General features: G+C 39.9%; 1 long non-coding RNA gene across 1 annotated transcript in view; it reads right to left on the bottom strand.

Annotated features, from left to right (window-relative positions):
• Positions 1–5,041: 5,041 nt before the first annotated feature.
• Positions 5,042–20,689, bottom strand: part of LOC311081600 — a 444,005-nt gene continuing 428,357 nt past the window's right edge. The window contains exons 2-3 of the long non-coding RNA XR_014605947.1: positions 5,295–5,318; positions 5,042–5,104 (exon numbers count right to left, since the gene is read on the bottom strand). This is a non-coding gene — a long non-coding RNA (uncharacterized lncRNA). The remainder of the gene's footprint in view (positions 5,105–5,294; positions 5,319–20,689) is intronic.

The following is a 20,689-nucleotide window of genomic DNA, read 5'->3' as shown; positions in this document are numbered from 1 at the left end:
AAATGAATGTACTCCCTCGAATTAACTTTGTGAGTTCTCTGCTGCCCTTGCCTCCCCCTTCTCGTTTTTGGGATAGGCTACAGAGCATAATTACCAAATTTGTATGGAATGGCAAACGTCCATGTCTGAAGCTTTCCACGATGCAACGAGATAGATTCGCGGGTGGACTTGCACTTCCGAATTTTAAGCTATATCACTGGGCTTTTACACTACGTCCCCTGCTTAGCTGGTATAATGACAAAATTGATGTTTCGTGGCGTTCCTTGGAGGGAAATCTAGTTCTTCCTCTGAAGTTAGATGAAGTTTTATTTGCCAATATTCCTTTAAAAAAGGGTACGCTCCGTTTCGGTCCTTTAGTGTCACACGCTCTGTCGGTCTGGAGAGCAGCAGAAAAAGCTTGTAATATCCATTCTAATTGGAATCCCTACTCTCCTATCTTTAATAATGATGGTTTGCTAATTGCTAAGCGCCCAATAAAGATTGGCCAGTGTCGACAGTGGTTCGACAAAGGAATTCACTCCTTGGGTGATTTAATGGGTGATAAAGGCCTTCACTCCTTTGAAGAACTTTCCATTCAATTTAACCTTCAGAGCTCTACCTTTTTTTTTTACTTACAGTTGAGGGCAGCCATGAAGGCTTATAGGGTTCCTTGGTTTGCTCCTCTTAAAGATCACCCTTTACTTAAAGTGTTACGTGAGACTCGGGGAACAAGAGGTTTGGTTTCTAAATTATATAATTTTTTTCTGGAAAAAATGCATCCTCCTCTGACAATAGACTCTTCATGGCGGGCAGATATTCCGGACCTTTCCCCCAGTTTTAACTGGGACAGTGTTTGGGTAATGGTAATGCATGCCTCAAGGAATCCGGATCATCAACAAATCCATTTTAATTTTATTCATAGGATTTATATGACTCCACGTAAACTCTATAGCATGAAGCTTAAACCTGATCCTAATTGCACGCTGTGCCATACAGGGGAAATTGGTACTTTTTTTCACATGATTTGGGAATGCCCTGGGGTTGCTTACTTTTGGAATATGGTTAAAGAAAGTTTGTCCACTTTATTGAATGTTTCGGCCCCTTTGTCCCCATCTGTTTTTATTTTAGATGATCTTTCTGATATCCAACTTAACAAAACTCAGAAACGAGTGTTTTTAGCTGGTTTGACAGCCGCTAAGAAAATAGTAGCAACGAGATGGAAACCTCCACATTCTCTTAATAAGCAGTATTGGGTTCTCACATTTATAGATGTGGTGTATCTCGAATTGTCCATTGCACGCATTCATGGCGCAAGAGAGGACACCATTAGACTCTGGGCCCAAACATTGGAAAAACTCAAGGGTTTGCTGAGTTGAATTAATACCCCCTCCCCCTCTCTCTCTCTCTGGTTTTATGGTCATTTTATTTTTATTGTTCTTGTTCATCTGGTTAATTTATTTTTCCCTTATTATTAATCATATATTTCAACTGTCGTAGATTTCTTTCAGCTCTATTCTACTGTTTTACTTTTTTTTATGGATATTTTCTAACAATTCTAATAATCTGTAGTACTTATATATATTTGTGTATATTTTGAAGTATATTCTATATGTTTGTTTATTATTTATTCATTATATATAATTTTTCTGTATCTTTGTTATCCCACTGATATAGTGCCCTATATATATTTATTTTTAATATTTTTTAATCTTAATTATTGATTTATTTATTTTTATTTTCATCTTTTTCTTTTTTTTTCATACTGGGGTAATTGCTGATTGTTTGTCTTCCATATGTCATGTTTAAACGATGTTAAAACAATAAAAATTTGATAACAAAAAAAAAAAGCTTATATAAGAGGTTGTGTTATATCATATCAGGGGTCCCGGAACAAACTATACAAAACGAAACTAATTGATTTAGGGAAACAAATTCATCGGTTAGACAATGAAAACGCACTAAACCCCTCACCAGATACTCAGAAGAAAATTTTACAGTTAAGGTTTGAATACAATAAAATAGTCTCTACTAAAATAAAGAAAACGTTTCATTTCGTCAAACAGAAATACTTTGAATTTGGGGAGAAGCCCCAGAAATTATTAGCCAGACAATTACAAAAAATAGATAGTGAAAGAACAATTCATAAAATAAAGACAAAATGTGGGACACAGTGTATCGCAAATAAAGAGATAAACCAATGTTTTAAGGAATTTTACTCAAAGTTATATTCTTCAGAAACTGATTTGGACCCACAAACAATGGATGGATTTTTACGTAAATGTACTCTTCCCACTCTATCTCCAGATGATCAAGCATCTCTTAATAAAGATATCTCTTTAGAGGAATTGAAGAACACAATAAACTCTTTAAAGAGCATGAAAACCCCTGGCCCAGACGGGTTACCAGCTGAACTATATAAAAAATTCAGCGACATCCTTACTCCTTATTTGCTTAAAACTTATCAGCAAGCACTAACAACTGGACTACCGCCGACTTTTTCTGAAGCCATTATCACAGTAATTCCTAAAAAAGGTAAAAATCCTGAAGAAGTTGAGGGATACAGACCTATCTCCCTTATTAATGTTGATCAAAAAATATTATCCAAGACACTTGCTAATAGACTTGGCAAATTAATTAGCAAACTGGTTAACACAGATCAGAATGGATTTATCCCAGGAAGAAGTACTATACATAATACTAGACGCCTGTTTAATATAATTTATCATCCCAAGGCAATCCGAGACAATTTGGTTGTAATCTCATTGGATGCCGAAAAGGCATTCGACCGAGTGGAGTGGCGTTATTTGTTTGCTATCCTTGAGAAATTTAATATGGGGGATGAGTTTATAAAATGGAATCCATCAGCATGGGTTTTAACAAATAAAACAATATCGGACTCCTTCTATCTTCAAAGAGGAACCAGACAGGGCTGCCCCCTCTCACCCCTTTTGTTCGCTTTAATAGTAGAGCCCCTGGCAGAAACCATTCGATGTAACCCATGCATACATGGCTTTAACACTTCAAACACTGTTAACAAAATATCACTCTACGCGGACGATATTTTGCTTTATATTACCCAACCTCAGGTGAGCCTTCCTGTTGTACTCGAAACTATTACTAACTTTGGAAAATTTTCTGGCTTTAAAGTAAATTTTGAAAAAAGTGAACTCATGCCCATTGGTCTAAAGGATTTATCTGTAATACACTCCTCCCCATTTAAAGTTTCCACGGAAAAAATTACATATTTAGGAATAGTGGTTACTTCTAAATATAATTTACTCCTCAAAACTAATTTCAACCCCTTACTACCCAAGTTACAAACCTGTATACACTATTGGAAAACTCTCCCGATCTCCTTAATTGGCAGAATAAATGCGATAAAAATGATATTTCTACCTCAAATATTATATTTATTTTGTAATATTCCAATACTTTTGCCCAAGTCCTTCTTTAAACACCATGATTCGATTGTTCTTCCTTTTCTATGGAACTACAAGGGTCACAGAATAAAAAAAAATACACCTTTGTAAACCCAAACATGAGGGGGGGTTGGCCCTTCCGGATTTTCGCCTTTATTATTGGGCCACTCACTTACAAGTTTTTGCACTATGGTTGGAACAGTCGGCTAATGCGCCAGAATGGCTTCAGATGGAGCGGGATTATTGCCATCGCTATGATCTTGGAGCAGTGCTGCTTTCTCCAGTGATATTAGACCAAACTGTAGTTAATGGTTTCGTCATAAAAAGTCAGTTACGTATTTGGAGACAGATAAGAGATTACCTTAATATAAAATCACTCTCCCTCTTAATCCCGATCGCAAATAACCCATCATTTCCTCCTTCGAGGTTGGATTCAACCTTTAATCAATGGAAGGAACTGGGTATATGCACAGTCAAGGACCTTTATTTGGATGGGGCGTTAGCTTCCTTTACGCAACTACAACAGAAATACAACCTTCCAAAAAATAATTTTTTAAGATTTTTACAGGTAAGGAATTACTTACGTACACATAATGTCGCCCTGGATGAGGTCCCGCCCTCAATCAGTGATGATTGTCTCACTCAGTTTAGAGGAAATAAAAATCAGTTATCTTTAATTTATGGAAAGTTACAAGCAGCTACTTCTCCCTCTACAAGCCTGATTAGAGAGGAATGGGAAAGAGAGATGGGGATTGGAATCTCTGAAGAGATTTGGCAGAATGGTTAAGAGGATATTGATAAACAATCGGTCAATACAAGATTATGCCTCATTCAATTTAAGGTCTTACATAGATTACATTTCTCAAAAAAGAAATTACATAGGATTTTTCCCAATGTCTCGCCTCCCAATGTCTTAGCTCAGTTTTATTTTCTGCCATAAAATACAGGGATTCTGGTGTGAGGTTTTTAAAATGCTTTCAGATGTACTTAATGTAAACTTGGAACCAGACCCGGTGCTCATTATATTAGGACATTCTAACCATATATATTCGTTGAACAGTGCTCAACAGAAATTTCTCACATATTGTCTGATAACAGCCAAGAAACAGTTACTACTGTTTTGGAAAAAGGTTTATCCTCCTGATGCTAAATTATGGCTTGAGGAACTGACATCTACTCTACACCTGGAACGAACTAGATACCTTTGGAAAGGCAACAATTCTTTGGAATCGGACAATTCCACAAGATTTGGGACCCTTTCATCTGCTACCTCAATAGGAATGTTACTCCTTAATGCAATGTATTGTAGGCTGTCTTAAGTGCTGTGTATTAATGTCACGGGATTATATATTAACAGGCGGGGGATGGGGTGTTGGTTATAGTTTTATTTGTTTTTATTTTTATTTTTTATTATTATTATTTTTATTTTTATTTATTTTTTTGCATATAAGAAAATTAATCCTGGAACCTGTAATTATTTCAATGTCATTTGTTGTTTGAATAAAAAACCCATTTGACAAAAAAAAGAATAATATTGTATAATAATATAATTAAAAATCAACATCTAAAAATCTAACAACAATCACATGCCTCATGCAACAAATAAAAAGGAAAACTTGGCTATTCACTGCCCACCTGTAGGCCTATGTCTCCTCTGTCTGTGCAGACTCTTCTGTAGGCCTTTCTGTAGATGTGGAATCCTGCAACTTATATTGCAGCCATAAAGCATACAAGTATAAATTAAGTAAAGTTATTTATGCACTTGCAGGTAGGCTAGTTCCTCCATATGACAGTTATCTGAGAGGGTTTATTCACTGTCCAGTGCAATGGAAACAAATGGACATTACAAAGTCTTATACTTTCTTTCCTTTGGAAAGTTAGAAAATGTCCACTTACTGCACATATTTCAGCCACCACTTTCTTGGGAACAGATACAAGTGTTGGTGTATTATGTAAAAGTGCACAAAAGAGGAAAACACAATGTCATTACAATGAACCACACTCTGGAAAAATGTGATCAATAACTCATGGCAAAATATTTTACATTAACATAAGTTTATCAGTTTTCACTTTCACAAGTCAAAGCAATTCATCATTACTCAAGATTTAACAGTTGAAATGACTATACGGCTTTAATTTAATGCAGCAAACATGATTTACAGTGTAGGCTACTAAGATCTTTTCTTTCTTTTTTTCTCAGCCTTTTTCTTGGTTGCTTTTATAAACAGACAACCATTTATTTAACAGTGCCTTTTATAAAAGAGACTATAATATAACAAAAAAATTACCATTATGTAGAATATTTTTGTACTTCACTTTTATTTGTTCCCGTGTTCTAGTGTGGTGACTCTGACATTACAATGAACAAAGTAATTATGCAATTATTAAAATACAAAAATATAGGCTAATTAGTGATAAAAACATCTAACATCCCATACACAAAAGAAATATATTTTCAGAGTATATTTTGGAATATATGCAAATATTTGAAATTGGCCCAATAAATATATTTCACACTTAACATCATATATTTTTGTTATATTTCAGAATATATTTCAATGTATTTGGAATATATGCCACATATATTTTTGACACTTTTCGGGACCCATACAGAAAAAAATACATTGAAATATATTCTGAAATATAACAAAAATATATGATGTTAAGTGTGAAATATATTTATTGGGCCAATTTCAAATATTTGCATATATTCCAAAACATACTCTGAAAATATATTTCAAATATATTTCTTTTGTGTATGGGATGGCCACTTCTAACGGGTTTAAATTGTCTGCTACTTTGTGCCAGCCCTCTCTCCTTGCAGACTTTGAGGTGTTCCCTGGCGTTTTGATTAAACATTAAAATTCAGAATAAACTTCGACTATTAGTTCTTGCTCTACTGAGGAGAAAAACTGTGCGCGCTCTTTGGCCACGCTGAGCAGCCAATAGCAGCGTTGCTGATCAATGTTTCCACTATCGATACAGATCCCCTTTTAAACTTCGCATGAATGCGCAATTATCTCAGATAACTCAATCCAGCGATACTAATCATATCCGGCAAGTGTGTTCGAAGAACCTAATTAGCCAGATCATGAGTAGCACGATGATATCATCTTGGATGTCTCATTTGATCTCGGATGTTTTAAGCAACGTACGAAGATCGGACCCCTGAACGGCCTTAACAGCTCTATTAGAGAAAGATAGACAAGACGCAGGACAGATACACCTCTTTTAGTTAAATAAATCCTTCCAAAGAGAGACAAATCTCGTTGATGATCAAGACCTCATCCTTAGAAATGTTTATGCCTAAATATCTGACATTCGACTCGATCAGAATATTATATGCAGTTTTAAGAGGGCATTCATGTATGGTAATGATTTCACATTAACTGAATAACTGAATAACATTACACAGATTTTCACCAAACCCATACATTTTCAAACATTTATACTGTAAATAGATGAATGTTCTAACATATCAAAGGCTTTATAGAAGTCTAAAGATGAAATGACCCCATCATCCTCTGTTTCTTGATTATACTCCAGCAAGTCCAAAACCAGTCAAATATAGTTACGTATAGATCGGCCTCTAATAATCCAGTTTGTGTCTCCTCAATAATTTTGGATAAACCAAGTTTCAAGCGATTATTATATATGTGGGTTAGTCATAGTTTAGTAAAGTTATAGGTCATAAATTGTCCAACAATCTAGAGTCTCTTCCTGGTTTGGGAATAAGCGGGATTAGGCCTTGTCTCACTGAATTAGGCAAAACCAAGATTTTAGTAATTTCCTGAAAAGATGCAAAAATAAATTCCCTTAATAAGTCCCAAAAATTAGATGTAACAGCGTCTGGGCCAGGTGATTTATCCAATGCCAGCTCTTCGACTGTTAACTCTGCATCTACATCTATATGAGGGAATGAGGGTCTAATATTGAAGAGGACGAAGAATATAAGTCCTGATAAAAGTTGGCCATTTCTTTAGCTATTACTTGTGGATTAGAACACTCTGCCCCATTAATAATTAAAGTTTTAACAGAGTTTCTTTCTTGCCGCTTTTTTTCTAACTTACAGAAATAATCTGAGTTTTTCTCCCCTTTTCCCATCCTCTTAGCTCTTGATCTAATATATCCCCCTTAGCTTTTCTCATACAGATTTCATCCCAGGACCATGGTGCTGTTTTGTCTAATTTTGTCTGCGATGTCCTCCAGCTTTCTATCTTGAGAATCTAATCTCTCCGTTAAGGAGTTAATCGTCTGCAGCAAAGCTGGAGATTTCGCAGTCGTCTGGCTTCACCTTTTCTTGAAGAGTTTTGGTTGGAGTAATGTGAGAAGCATCCCGTCGTCTTTCCTTTGGGTTCTCTCGGCCGTAACTGTGATCCATTTCCATGGGTACATGTTGGGCTCTGTTTGCTGAATGCGCCATGTTCCCATCAAAGTTTACTTGTTCGATCTAGAGCGTATCAAAGAAACAACTGAACGCAATAGTAACGTGTTTAATTGGTCACCTGAGTTTCTGATACTGGTTTATGAGAAGGCGGCAATCACAAGTATAAACTGAAATAGTTCTGCCAGAGCTCAGCAAAACATGTGCGGCTAGCTCGCCATCTTGCTGGAAGACCCTTCTGTGGTTTTACTGAAGGAATTAATACTTCTAATTAGGAATTAATTAACACTCATGAACTTAAAGCAGTGCTTTCCAATATGCAGGAGAGAAGTTAGATTTCCAACAGGTGTGTTATTAAGACTTAGAATAGTTTAAACAGAGGTTTATGTGAGGAAACATCGTCTTAAAGTGCAGTAAACATACAAATGAACGTAATACATTAATTGAAGATATGAGTAAGAAAGGAGATCGATTGATTTCTTATCCTAGAGCTGAAAACATTAATATTACAGCCGTCATCTGTCATTCCCATTGATATAACGGCTGGTGTTTTAAAACTGAAGCTCAACAAACATCAGTCCTCAGAATGTCCTGTTGTGTACTTTTGTGAAGTTCGGAGTCGACTAGTGATGGGAGAAGCTGAGCTTTACAAAGCTCTGAATCAACTGGACAAATGATTCAGTGTTTCGAATCGTTTGAATCGCCTCACGCTGGCGACTCCTGCTGGTCAGAACAGTGGGAATGCAAGAACTCAGGCCAAACATGCACTAAAACAGCTTTTACAAACACATTTCAAGTGTTTTATGTAAGGGATAATGTATAGAGAGGCGGTCGTTATAGCGAATAACAAGCCCGACAGGCTGAACGAGTGCGTCGGGGTCTTGACAGCCTGAAGGGCTTGTTATTCGCTATAATGACCGCCTCTCTATACATTATCCCGCTTATTACATGGCTACCTACAAAATAAATAATTAATTTGACACAAATTATTGATTTAAAAAGGAGTTTATTGTTTTAAAAACGATTGTATTGCTTCCTCCAAAGAAAATAGTCCGTTCCGCGTCCATAACAACGCGCTGTTTTGCATGCGGTCTGTTATCGGTCTGTTATCAAGAAATAACAGACCGCATTCTACATTGGAATTCAGCCAAGCCATGTAATAATGAAAGTATAATCCATCAGATGCAGTGAACTAAACATCTAATAAGATTAAATATCAGATGTCTGTATAATATCTGTTCTTTGATCAATTTTCAGTGCTTGCTGTGTTTCGAAGCTTCACTAGGAAACAGAGTTATTAGCAAAAAGGTAATGTTGCTTATTATAGCGCCACCATGTGGCTGAATCTCACAAGATTTGATACACCGCCTCATTTTAACACAAATATGTCAATTTTCATAACAGTCAGACATTATGAATTGACCTTATTGGCTGCTGTGATTTCATTGGCTGCTGCCGGTGATATTTGAAGATTATATATTATTTGACCCATGGAAGATGAATATCAGGATTCGTTGGGATTGATCATGTGACGTACAGCAGATATAGATCAACACATAAAAATTATCATTTAATATCTTCACAGTGTTTTGATGTTTGAGGGGATTTTTGATGAGTTTCGAGTAAATGGATCAGAGACGGTTTTTTTTATATATTTCCAAGCTTAAGATCTTTATGCCTTACAGTCTCTGACGCCCAGGGATGTTTAGAGCAGGAAAATAATAATTGATAAAACACTGCAAATATAATAATGTTACAGCTGCTTCAGTGCTTGAACCCACACAGCAAATTCTGGTCTTTGGAATAAACTCCTTTGCGAGTTAAAATCAACTCAGTTTGAGTGTACATGCGTGACCATCAAATAGACTCCACCGCAGAGTTACAATAAGACTAGAGTTACAATAACTCCGCTCTTGGAGTTGAATTTGTAACACTTTTTCAGATTTAAAATAGAACTCTTTCTGGAGTTAAAATACAAATCATACGGAGAGTAATTGTAACTCTAAAATTAAGTTATTCATAATATGAACTCCTTAACAGTGTTAAAAATCAACACTTAAAAATATTGAATTTAACACTTCTTAGAGTTAACATTTATTTAACATAATATAATGTTTTATGTGAAAATGATATACTGAACGCCATACTCTCAACTCAGTGCTTTTATTTGATCAAATTCATACATTTGGTTTAAAAATTCCATGTATGGACACACTTTAAAATAATATCTGTCATAAAATACTGTAAAATCTAACAGCAAAACATTTACATTAATGCAGCTAACAGAGTGCCAACTAAAAAAAAATTAAATTGTATAAAACAATGTCAACAACACATCACTTCATTATATAAAATCAAGACTGCAGGATTATATAAAAAAAAACATGTTGTTACAGTAGGATTGTGTAACCTGAGGTAGACACGTATACATCAGATGAAGTAACAATGAACAACTTCACAGTGAACTCATCTAAATAAGAAATCAGAAAATACAACCGTCTGATACAATATAAAATTGCGAATCACACCCGTATGACATTTGGGCATCAAAAGACTTGAAATGCCTTAATCTCTCCTTTTCTATAACCACTATCTTCCTTGGTAGGGTTTCGCTCACTTGAAAAGCATGGAAGTGATCATGGAAACACGTTTTATGCTCAATCAAAACAAAAAATAATTTACCATTGTGTAAAATGAGTGCGGTTATTTTGCTGAAAAGTGGCATGTTTTCATCAGTACCTGTGCAAACAAAGAGTCCAACACGATACACAACACCACAACATTTTACCCACTTTGTCAGATTGACAGTGGCTTGTAATTCAGCTTGGAGATATGCAGTTAAATCTTCTGAAAATTCAAGTGTCTCAAGTGAACACATTTTGACTGGACCAGACTCAACTGCTTTTAAAGACAAGCATTCCCAATGAAATGCTACTGCAAACTGGTGTTTATTTGCAAGCGATACAAACTCCTCTTCCGACGAAGACATAAACATCACCAAGGATGCACCTCCGCACTTCGCCGGTCCCACGGTCATCCCTCCTACGCCGGTCGCCGCACTTGAGCCCCCGGCTTCTCCTCGCGGCCATACACCAGCCCGAACAACCCGGAGCTCAACAAGACGCCAAGACCAGTCTTCGCCGCCCCCGGCAAGACAACCTTCTTCTTCTCCAGCTTCCTCCTACCGCTCGGCAGTCCCGACGATCCCACCTATCGGGAAATGGACCGTAGCTGGACTAAAACAAGCACTGGGGAATTCAAACATACAGGTTTCGCGACAAATGTCAAAGGCGGAACTGTATGATCTGTACGTTTCCTTACAGTCAACGCCCAAGACGACCCACAGGCAGAGCAAAGCCCGCAGGGCCCAAAAATCGCCTGCCCAGTCACTACTGTCGTCTTCCCGCACAGGATCCGGATCGCTTCGCCCATCAAGACGCAGCAGGGTCATTATACGAAAACGTGCCATTTCCCACTTTTAAAGTTTGATTTTCAAAGTACTGTTTTGAAAATCTTTAAGCCCCTTTTGGGATGAAGTAGATCCTTACCTCTCAGGAAAATGTACCGTGCCATCTCAGGCTATCTTTTTTTTTTTTTTTTTTCATATAACCAACGTAAATGCGTGTGTTTGGTCAACCCTGTTACCGACATATTCATTACTTTTTGAAAAGGTTTTAAATACATATATAGAACAAATCTGATATTCTGTGAAAGATAACCCCCCCCCTTGTTACATTAAGAGTGTTTGTGAATTGAGAATATTGAAAGTTTTATTGTTTTTAGTGGATGAATACGTTCATTTCCAAATGACACTCTCCCAGCATCTTCTGTTTTAAGAAAAATATATGGAAACAAAAATAAAACACCTCAATTCAATTTTGAATGGATTATTAGCCTCTCTTACTAAACATTTACAATTAGTTGATTACATTTTTATTTTCATTTTTTAAATGATATTAGAATATTATACAAGTAACAGGGTTGACACATCAGTAACAGGGTTGACAACAGTTACCGTATTGGTTATACTGCTTGTTTGAGTTACAGTTATGGGTGTAATGGAGTCTTAATTGGACATTCATAAACATTTAATTCAACATGACTAATCAGCATATTTTGGAGACAGCGCTACTGAGATATTTTAGCATAAAAATGATGAAAAATGATGATGATTCTGCGGATGTAAATGTAAACCAATTGTTTTATTAAAAAGTTAACATTACATTACAATTAAATGACCAATTGAACATGTTTGGCCTTAACAGAATAAGCAAAAACCACTAATGATCACTTCCTTTCTCATTCATTCATGTTTTATTATTAATAACTTAACTGAAGTCAACTGAAATCTGCGCGGATTATCAACAATACGACACATTTATAGGACATAAAGGGTCTCTGCGGCAAAAGTGAAAGTACCAGCGGCCAGTGGGTGAAATGTTTCGAAATGTCTCTTTGAAAAGCAAAGCACCCGTTTCAATAAAAGGATATATTACAGTTTATATAGCCTACTTTTACATTTTCGCTGCTATTCTAAAATGATTTTCGCCATCACCTTAAACAAGCAGCAGCTGCTTGAATCCCAGTGCAGGAGCTGTAACTGTTAGGTTACCACAGAAACATAAGTGGTCAGTTGATTGCTGTGGTGACTCGTGACACTCGCGAACAGCACTGAACACGCACGTCTTAATTTTTTTATCGTTTGTTGGTAAAGGGTGAGAGACCTTGCGAGCCACATGATTTTTGCCTAAGAGCCAGGTGTGGCTCGCGAGCCAGGTTCCCAATCACTGGTGTACACACGAACACGAACTGCCGTGAGACTGGGCTGGTCTGACAGGGTGGGGGGCGTGGCATCACGATGGTGGCTCACCATCGTGATGTCGGTCAGCCATCACGATGGACGATGATATCGTCCATCGGCACAACCCTACTGTGTAAGGACATCAGGAATAAAACTGTAGACCTGCACAAGGCTGGGATGGGCTACAGGACAATAGGCAAGCAGCTTGGTGAGAAGGCAACAACTGTTGGCGCAATTATTAGAAAATGGAAGAAGTTCAAGATGACGGTCAATCTCCCTCGGTGTGGGGCACCATGCAAGATCTCACCTCGTGGGGCATCAATGATCATGAGGAAGGTGAGGGATCAGCCCAGAACTACACGGCAGGACCTGGTCAATGACCTGAAGAGAGCTGGGACCACAGTCTCAAAGAAAACCATTAGTAACACAATACGCCATCATGGATTAACATCCTGCAGCGCACGCAAGGTCCCCCTGCTCAAGCCAGCGCATGTCCAGGCCCGTCTGAAGTTTGCCAATGACCATCTGGATTATCCAGAGGAGGAATGGGAGAAGGTCATGTGGTCTGATGAGACAAAAATATAGCTTTTTGGTCTAAACTCCACCCGCCGTGCTTGGAGGAAGAAGAAGGATGAGTACAACCCCAAGAACACCATCCCAACCATGAAGCATGGAGATGGAAACATCATTCTTTGGGGATGCTTTTCTGCAAAGGGGACAGGACGACTGCAACGTATTTAGGGGAGGATGGATGGGGCCATGTCTCGCGAGATCTTGGCCAACAACCTCCTTCCCTCAGTAAGAGCATTGAAGATGGGTCGTAGTTGGGTCTTCCAGCATGACAATGACCCGAAACACATAGCCAGGGCACCTAAGGAGTGGCTCCGTAAGAAGCATCTCAAGGTCCTGGAGTGGTCTAGCCAGTCTCCAGACCTGAACCCAATAGAAAATCTTTGGAGGGAGCTGAAAGTCCGTATTGCCCAGCGACAGCCCCGACACCTGAAGGATCTGGAGAAGGTCTGTATGGAGGAGTGGGCCAGAATCCTGCAGTGTGTGCAAACCTGGTCAAGAACTACAGGAAACGTTTGATCTCTGTAATTGCAAACAAAGGTTTCTGTATCAAAAATTAAGTTCTGCTTTTCTGATGTGTCAAATACTTATGTCATGCAATAAAATGCAAATAAACTACTTAAAAATCATACAATGTGATTTTCTGGATTTTTGTTTTAGATTCCGTCACTCACAGTTGAAGAGTACAATTACAGACTTCTACATGCTTTGTAAGTGGGAAAACCTGCAAAATCGGCAGTGTATCAAATACTTGTTCTCCCCACTGTATATTATGTAAATACTATTAGTAAGAAAAGTACGTCTGTGAAAATTCTCAGTCATCCAGGTCACAGTTATCCAAGAAGGGTTGGCTCAGGGGTGACAACCCCACAGAGGTTAAATACCTGGCACTCCCCATCAGTCATTTAGAACTGAAGAAACTCCTTGGATGAGAGACAAAACATCTTCAAATATGAAAGTACCAAGTCCAGTTGCCCTTGATTTAACCCTTCTTGGGTATACAACATGGGTAAGACACGCAAAACCATACTTTCGTCAACCCTGTTATCCTGGAATGGTAACAGGGTTGACGGTAACAGGGTTGACGAAAAATGTTATTGGTGGCCATTATTAGCCATGAGGTATAGGTAATGACACCACATTATGTGCCTTAATGAAAGGCTTAAATGTTGTTATATATGTACATTTTTAAATATGTACAAATAACTTTTTAACGTATGCTTTTCTGGTAACAGGGCTGACACAATGAGCGTGTCCCTGTCTTTCAGACATTACATAAACTCAAAGAAAATTCATTAAAAGAAGAGAACACTTACTTGTCTTCTACCATCAACATCATGAAAGGCAGATGATGTCACTTCCTAGAACTGATGCAACTTTGGGAACAGTCCATTATCTTTAAAGAGGTGTTTTCATAAAAAGTAACAGGGTTGACGAGAACCTAGGGACCCGACTAAATTGTGTGTTTTTTTTTTATTTGACACATGTTAAGAATAAAATCCATTCATGACTAATGAACTGACACTTAAGGCTTTATACAAGTATATGTTTTTTTTATGATAGTTTGACTTTTATGGCCTCGATAGCAAGTAGAAGTAGAAAAATCATACTGAGGGACAGGCCATTTTCAACATTTCTGCAAGATGCTTTGCACAAAAATGTGATTTAAAATCCTTTAAAAACAAAAGAAACAGAAATTAATTTATTCTTATATTATGATACATATTATGGAAACTAAATTATAAAATATTGAATTTATTTTATGGTTTATTAAGATTTACAGAGCTTTTTTTTCCTGAGGGACACAAAATGGCACGTTTTCGTATAATGACCCAGCAACAGGCCTTCAGCGAGCCTGGGCCGCGCACCAGATTCCGCCATGGCACTCCCACCTCTCGATGAGGCCCAGCCCTCCACCATGGCTTCTGCTGCCACAGCGCAGCATATAGCCGGGCCCAGCGGCCTCCCTACAACCACTCAGTTTTTTACTCCTGCTGTTTATAACCCTTTTCAGTGGCCTTCAGCTCCTGTCGCAGACACTAGCGCGAGGCTATCGCCGCTAGCAGCGCAGGCGCAACCATTTCAACAGTCTCATACAACAGGTTACAACCCCGCCCACTTTCAGTGGCCTGCAGCTCCAGTAGCTCAGACAAGCACGGGCCTGCCTCCGATTACAGCTCAAGCCCATATTTCAGCACATAATCCTTCAATTCCTTTATATCATGCAACTAACTTTCCTTTTCAAGTCACAGCAGGTCATCCAAGCGTGAGGCCGCCGCCGACATTCGCAGACCCGGCTTATACCCTTCCCAGCTCTATGTTACAACAAAAATCACCTTATTCTTTGTTCACAGCAACACCGATGCCCGTGCCATCCAACGCAGTCGCCATGGAACCACCACCAGTATCCCAAAGCATCCGCGCACAAATCCTCTCAGGTGCGGACGTAGACCTTTCTTCTCTTCTCTCTCTACTCCCCTCAGCCGAACCTGACCGCCAAATAGATTGCGGGGATTTCTCGGTCACCCTGAAAAACACAAACACTCACTCATCTCGCGTTCTTTCATTTTCCGAATTTCCAATTGCTTTTTCCCGTTACACTGAAATAATCTGTTCAGCTTTCCCCCACAGGCGGCGTGAACTGAATGATTACCAAGCAATCATAGCCGAACTCGCGCTGTCCTAGGGGGGCGGCCATTTCTACACTTACCACAAACTTTTTTCAGCCAAAAGTGCCGTGAGAGTCGCACAGTGGAACCAGTGCACATACTGGGGCGCTCTCGACCAGGATCTCCACAGCAGGGTGTTTCTAGGTTGCAAGAACATCACTTGCGCGGTCTGCAGGTCAGTAGCGCACACGACTGCGTCGTGCCCGCAGGTTAACCCTTCCTCTCTTCCCTACCCGGGAACAAGCAACGCTAAATCCACCAGCTATGTACCACGTGCTGCAACCACCAGTGCAATACAGGACTCTGCTTTTGATGAAAGCAGGCAGCCTTGTAACCATTTCAACGCGGGTAAATGTCAAAGACCGCGCTGCCGGTTTATGCACATCTGCAGCTTTTGTGGCGGCGCCCATGCTCGCATTGTATGTCCAGTCTTTAAGTCTGTGAATAAAAAATCAAAAAATTATTGGGAGACTCCTATGAATGTTTCGCGCATGCACTTCGAACTAGCTCATCACCCGGATGCCGAATTTACTGATTATCTGCTGTCAGGTTTAAAGAACGGCTTTAAACCCGGCTTAGAATGCCCGCTTTCCCAAAACATCATATGTAATAATCTCCAATCCGCCCTTTTAGAATCTGAAGTTGTAGATAAACTGATCAAATAAGAAGTTGAGTCAGGCTTCATGATCGGTCCGTTTGACAATCCTCCATTTAAACTGTTTCGTATCAGCCCCATCGGAGTGGCTACAAGGAAATTCTCGGGCAAAAAAACGTCTAATAATCGACCTGTCAGCCCCGCATAATTCCCCATTCCCAAGCATAAATAGCTTGATCCCTCTCGGTGAATTTTCGCTCAAATACCACGACATAGATCAGGCTATAGACATGATCAAAATCGCAGGTCGGGGTGCTTGGCTCGCAAAACTTGACGTCACATCTGCTTTCAAAATAATGCCTATCCATCCAGGTTCATGGCACCTATTTGGAGTGCGCTGGCTTGGAAAATATTATTTCGCAGTACGTCTAACATTCGGATGCAAAAGCAGCCTGAAAATATTTGACATACTATCAGAAGCCGTTTGCTGGATCTTGTCGAACAACTACGCCATTCCTTACCTCATTCACCTACTAGATAATTTTCTAATAATCTCGCCTCCCGATGCTATCCCAGCCGCGCACCTCCTCACGGTACAAAACGTTTTCTCTGAGCTAGGAATTCCTATCGCACAGGAAAAAACCATGGGCCCTGCAACATCTATCGAGTTCCTAGGAATTAATTTGGATTCAGACAAATTCCAAGCATCCCTCCCCAAAGAAAAAATCGACCGAATAATCCTCGTCTCTTCTACTTTCCTTGTAAAATCTAATTTTTCAAAACGCGAATTCCTGTCCCTGCTCGGACATCTAAACTTCGCAATGCGTATTATCCCACAGGGCCGCCCCTTCATCTCGCATCTCCTCTCACTCGCGTCCTCCGTCCACTCGCTAGAAGACCGCATTTCCATAACTCAAGCATGTCGCGACGAACTCAGGCTATGGTTAACATTTCTAAAACAGTGGAATGGCCTATCCTTTTTCTACAACAACCTTGTTTCATTCCCCACCGACATCCAATTGTTCACAGACGCCGCCCCCTCAATAGGGTTCGGGGGATTTTATCAAGGTCGTTGGTTCGCGGCTCCGTGGCCACCACAGCTCCATGGCCACCACAGCTCCAGGACATATCTCAATCCTCAGCTCTATTTGAGCTTTACCCTCTCGTAGTAGCAGCTTTCCTGTGGGGGAAAGAATGGGCCGCTTGTAGCGTTTTAATGCATTGCGACAATGACGCAACAGTGCATTGCACTCTTTGTCTCGTTTTCTGTTTCAGAGATTCAGGATGCAGAGGCGGATCAATTCCCAACTCCAGTTCCTCGCTATTCAGAACTAATATTCCCGTAACCCACCCGTTAAATACTCTGCTGGAAGCATCACTCGACACTATCCTCCAAGCAGTATCTCCCAGGACCCTTCAATCCGACGTTACTGCTTGGAGATGTTTCAAAACATTCCATGTCTCTTATAACTTGCCTTTCCCTGATTTTTTTCTTCTTTCAATCACCTCTTTTATCTCCTACCTTAACATCATTAAGGGTCTACAAGTCGGGTCCATCAAAGGTTATTTGAGCGGCATCCAGTTTTTCCATAAATTGATGTACGGCGCTCCTTCCACGGAGATAAACAATTCACAAACCTCCCTCCTGATTAAAGGGATTCAAAGATCCCAGCCCACCCGCCCCGACGCTAGACAACCCATAACGCTAGACATTCTCACCAAATGTATTCAGGCCATCCGTACAGGCTACCAGCCCCTCGGTTCCGCTCGCACACTCGATGCTATGTTTATCCTAGCCTTTTCTGGTTTTCTCAGATGCTCGGAACTCGCCATTACTTCTAAATTCGACCCAAAAAATCCACCCCACCATCTCAGACTTATCAGTACTAGACGGCGAAACCATTTCATATCTGATTAAACAAAGCAAAACTGACCAAACCAAAAAAGGTCATTTCATCTACATTTTTAACCTCGCTTCGCCAATCCAACCATACCAGTCAATTCTGGCTTATCTGCAATGGAGAAGTTCCCAGGCTAAATCTCCCCTGGAACCCCTGTTTCTAGACGAATCCAAAAAACCCGTGACACGTTTTTGGTTTCAGAAACACCTCAAATCTGTTCTCCAACAGTCAGGCATTCCAGCAAAGAATTTTTCAAGTCACTCATTCCGCATCGGGGCAGCAACTTCAGCAGCCCAAAAAGGCCTCTCCCAACAGCAGATTCAAGCCCTTGGTAGATGGTCCTCCGATGCTTTCCAAAGCTACATCAGGACCAACCGGTTCAACATTAAAAAAGCTCACCAAACCCTCATCGAATAAAAAAAAACAAAAAAAAAAAACTCCTCTTTCCTGTCTCCTCTTTCTGTCCAGCGAGCATTGGTCTCACAGCGGACGGAGTGAGAACTTTCCCAGTAGAGCACTTACGTTTTCTCTTCATCCAGCGATGCAGTGTGAGAAAATCTCCTGGGCAAGCACTCATTTTCCTGTTTCCTTTCCGTCCAGCGAGCACTAGTCTCACAGCGGTCGGAGTGAGAACTCTCCCAGTAGAGCACTTACGTTTTCTCTTTCATCCAGCGATGCAGTGTGAGAAAATCTCCTGGGCAAGCACTCATTTTCCTGTCTCCTCTTTCTGTCCAGCGAGCATTGGTCTCACAGCGGACGGAGTGAGAACTTTCCCAGTAGAGCACTTACGTTTTCTCTTCATCCAGCGATGCAGTGTGAGAAAATCTCCTGGGCAAGCACTCATTTTCCTGTTTCCTTTCCGTCCAGCGAGCACTAGTCTCACAGCGGACGGAGTGAGAACTCTCCCAGTAGAGCACTTACGTTTTCTCTTTCATCCAGCGATGCAGTGTGAGAAAATCTCCTGGGCAAGCACTCATTTTCCTGTTTCCTCTTTCCGTCCAGCGAGCATGGTCTCCCTGTGGACGGAGTGAGAACCTTCCCGGTAGAGCACTTACGTTTTCTCCTTCATCCAGCGAGCAGTTGGTCTCACTGCGGAAGCAGTGAGACCAACTTAATGCGCCAAATACGCATTAAACTTTACCCCTTCAAATTATATGTAAGTGTGAACTCGTGAAATGATGTTTTATTAACAAGGTTCGGGAGGAGCACGTTCAGATAATTAACACAAGTGGAGAGCACTCAGCAATCATGGTAAGAGGTATATATACTCAGCAGTCTCACCTCATTCCATTGACAGTTTTTTGCAGCATCCCTCCACCACCCCTTCTCCACACTTCTAGTCCTAAACACTTACATACGGGGGGAGTACTCTGGGTTCGGGCCGAACTCCGAGCTCGGAGCCCTCCCTCCGGACAGCACGCCAAATACGCATTAAACTTTACCCCTTCAAATTATATGTAAGTGTGAACTCGTGAAATATCTATAAAACAAAACAAACAGTCTTAAATGTCCTACCATCACCAGTGTGGATGAAAAAACACACATGGTCGTTGCAAGTTCTGGAAAGAAATCCTCATCCACCTCTATGCCCTGGTCATCTGTGACTTTCAGTGTTGTGTTCTCTGGTATCAGAAACTTTTGCTGGACTACACCATAGCATCAACAACATGTTATTCACAAAACAAAATACTATTACTGTACTCTTTATTAACTGGATACTAAACATATAACTCACCTGCATTGAGAAAATCTGAGAAACAAACTTCTTCGCACTTTTTAATGGTCACGAATCTAAAACGCTTATTACAATTCAAACCGTTGCAGGCCAAACGTTACACTTTCACGGCTCAAATATCTTATTATCCAGGGTAACGTTAGACATTGCAGTTAGGACGTCTGTAAAACAGGCTATATGACAGCTATGGCTGTATAAAGTGTATTAACGTTAGCTGCTACCTCGTCAGCATTAACGTATGGAAGCTCAACAGAAGGTTTCCTGAGTTGAGTCACTACTTCAATTTGACGGCAAAAAAACGTACACGCAGTACAGAGAGCTTTTCCCTCACCACTAAACGAGCTGCTTTAGTAAGGTTCCGTGAAAATGTTTCAGGTTTTATTTTCCTTTTACGCCCTGAAGAAGATATCACGAGTTCATTCATTGAAATTATCCATCCTCGATCACTTTTAGTCAGCTTTGACGAAACTCCTCTTAGCCAGCCTGTCTTTTCAAAGTGACATTTGACCTGAATACTGCGCGCTGAGTCGCTAAAACGGACTTATCGTGTTGTGTTCACCAACAAGGGTGCGAGTGCTTGTCTGTTTCTGCTGTAAAACATGAACTCGCGATGCCTTGACAGCGGACAATACCGGC

The sequence above is a fragment of the Abramis brama genome, assembly GCF_963993115.1.
Source record: "Abramis brama genome assembly, chromosome: 4".
In the NCBI taxonomy this organism is placed as follows: domain Eukaryota; kingdom Metazoa; phylum Chordata; class Actinopteri; order Cypriniformes; family Leuciscidae; genus Abramis; species Abramis brama.
Note: the sequence above shows the minus strand (reverse complement) of the source record. Positions and strands in the feature narration are given on the sequence as shown.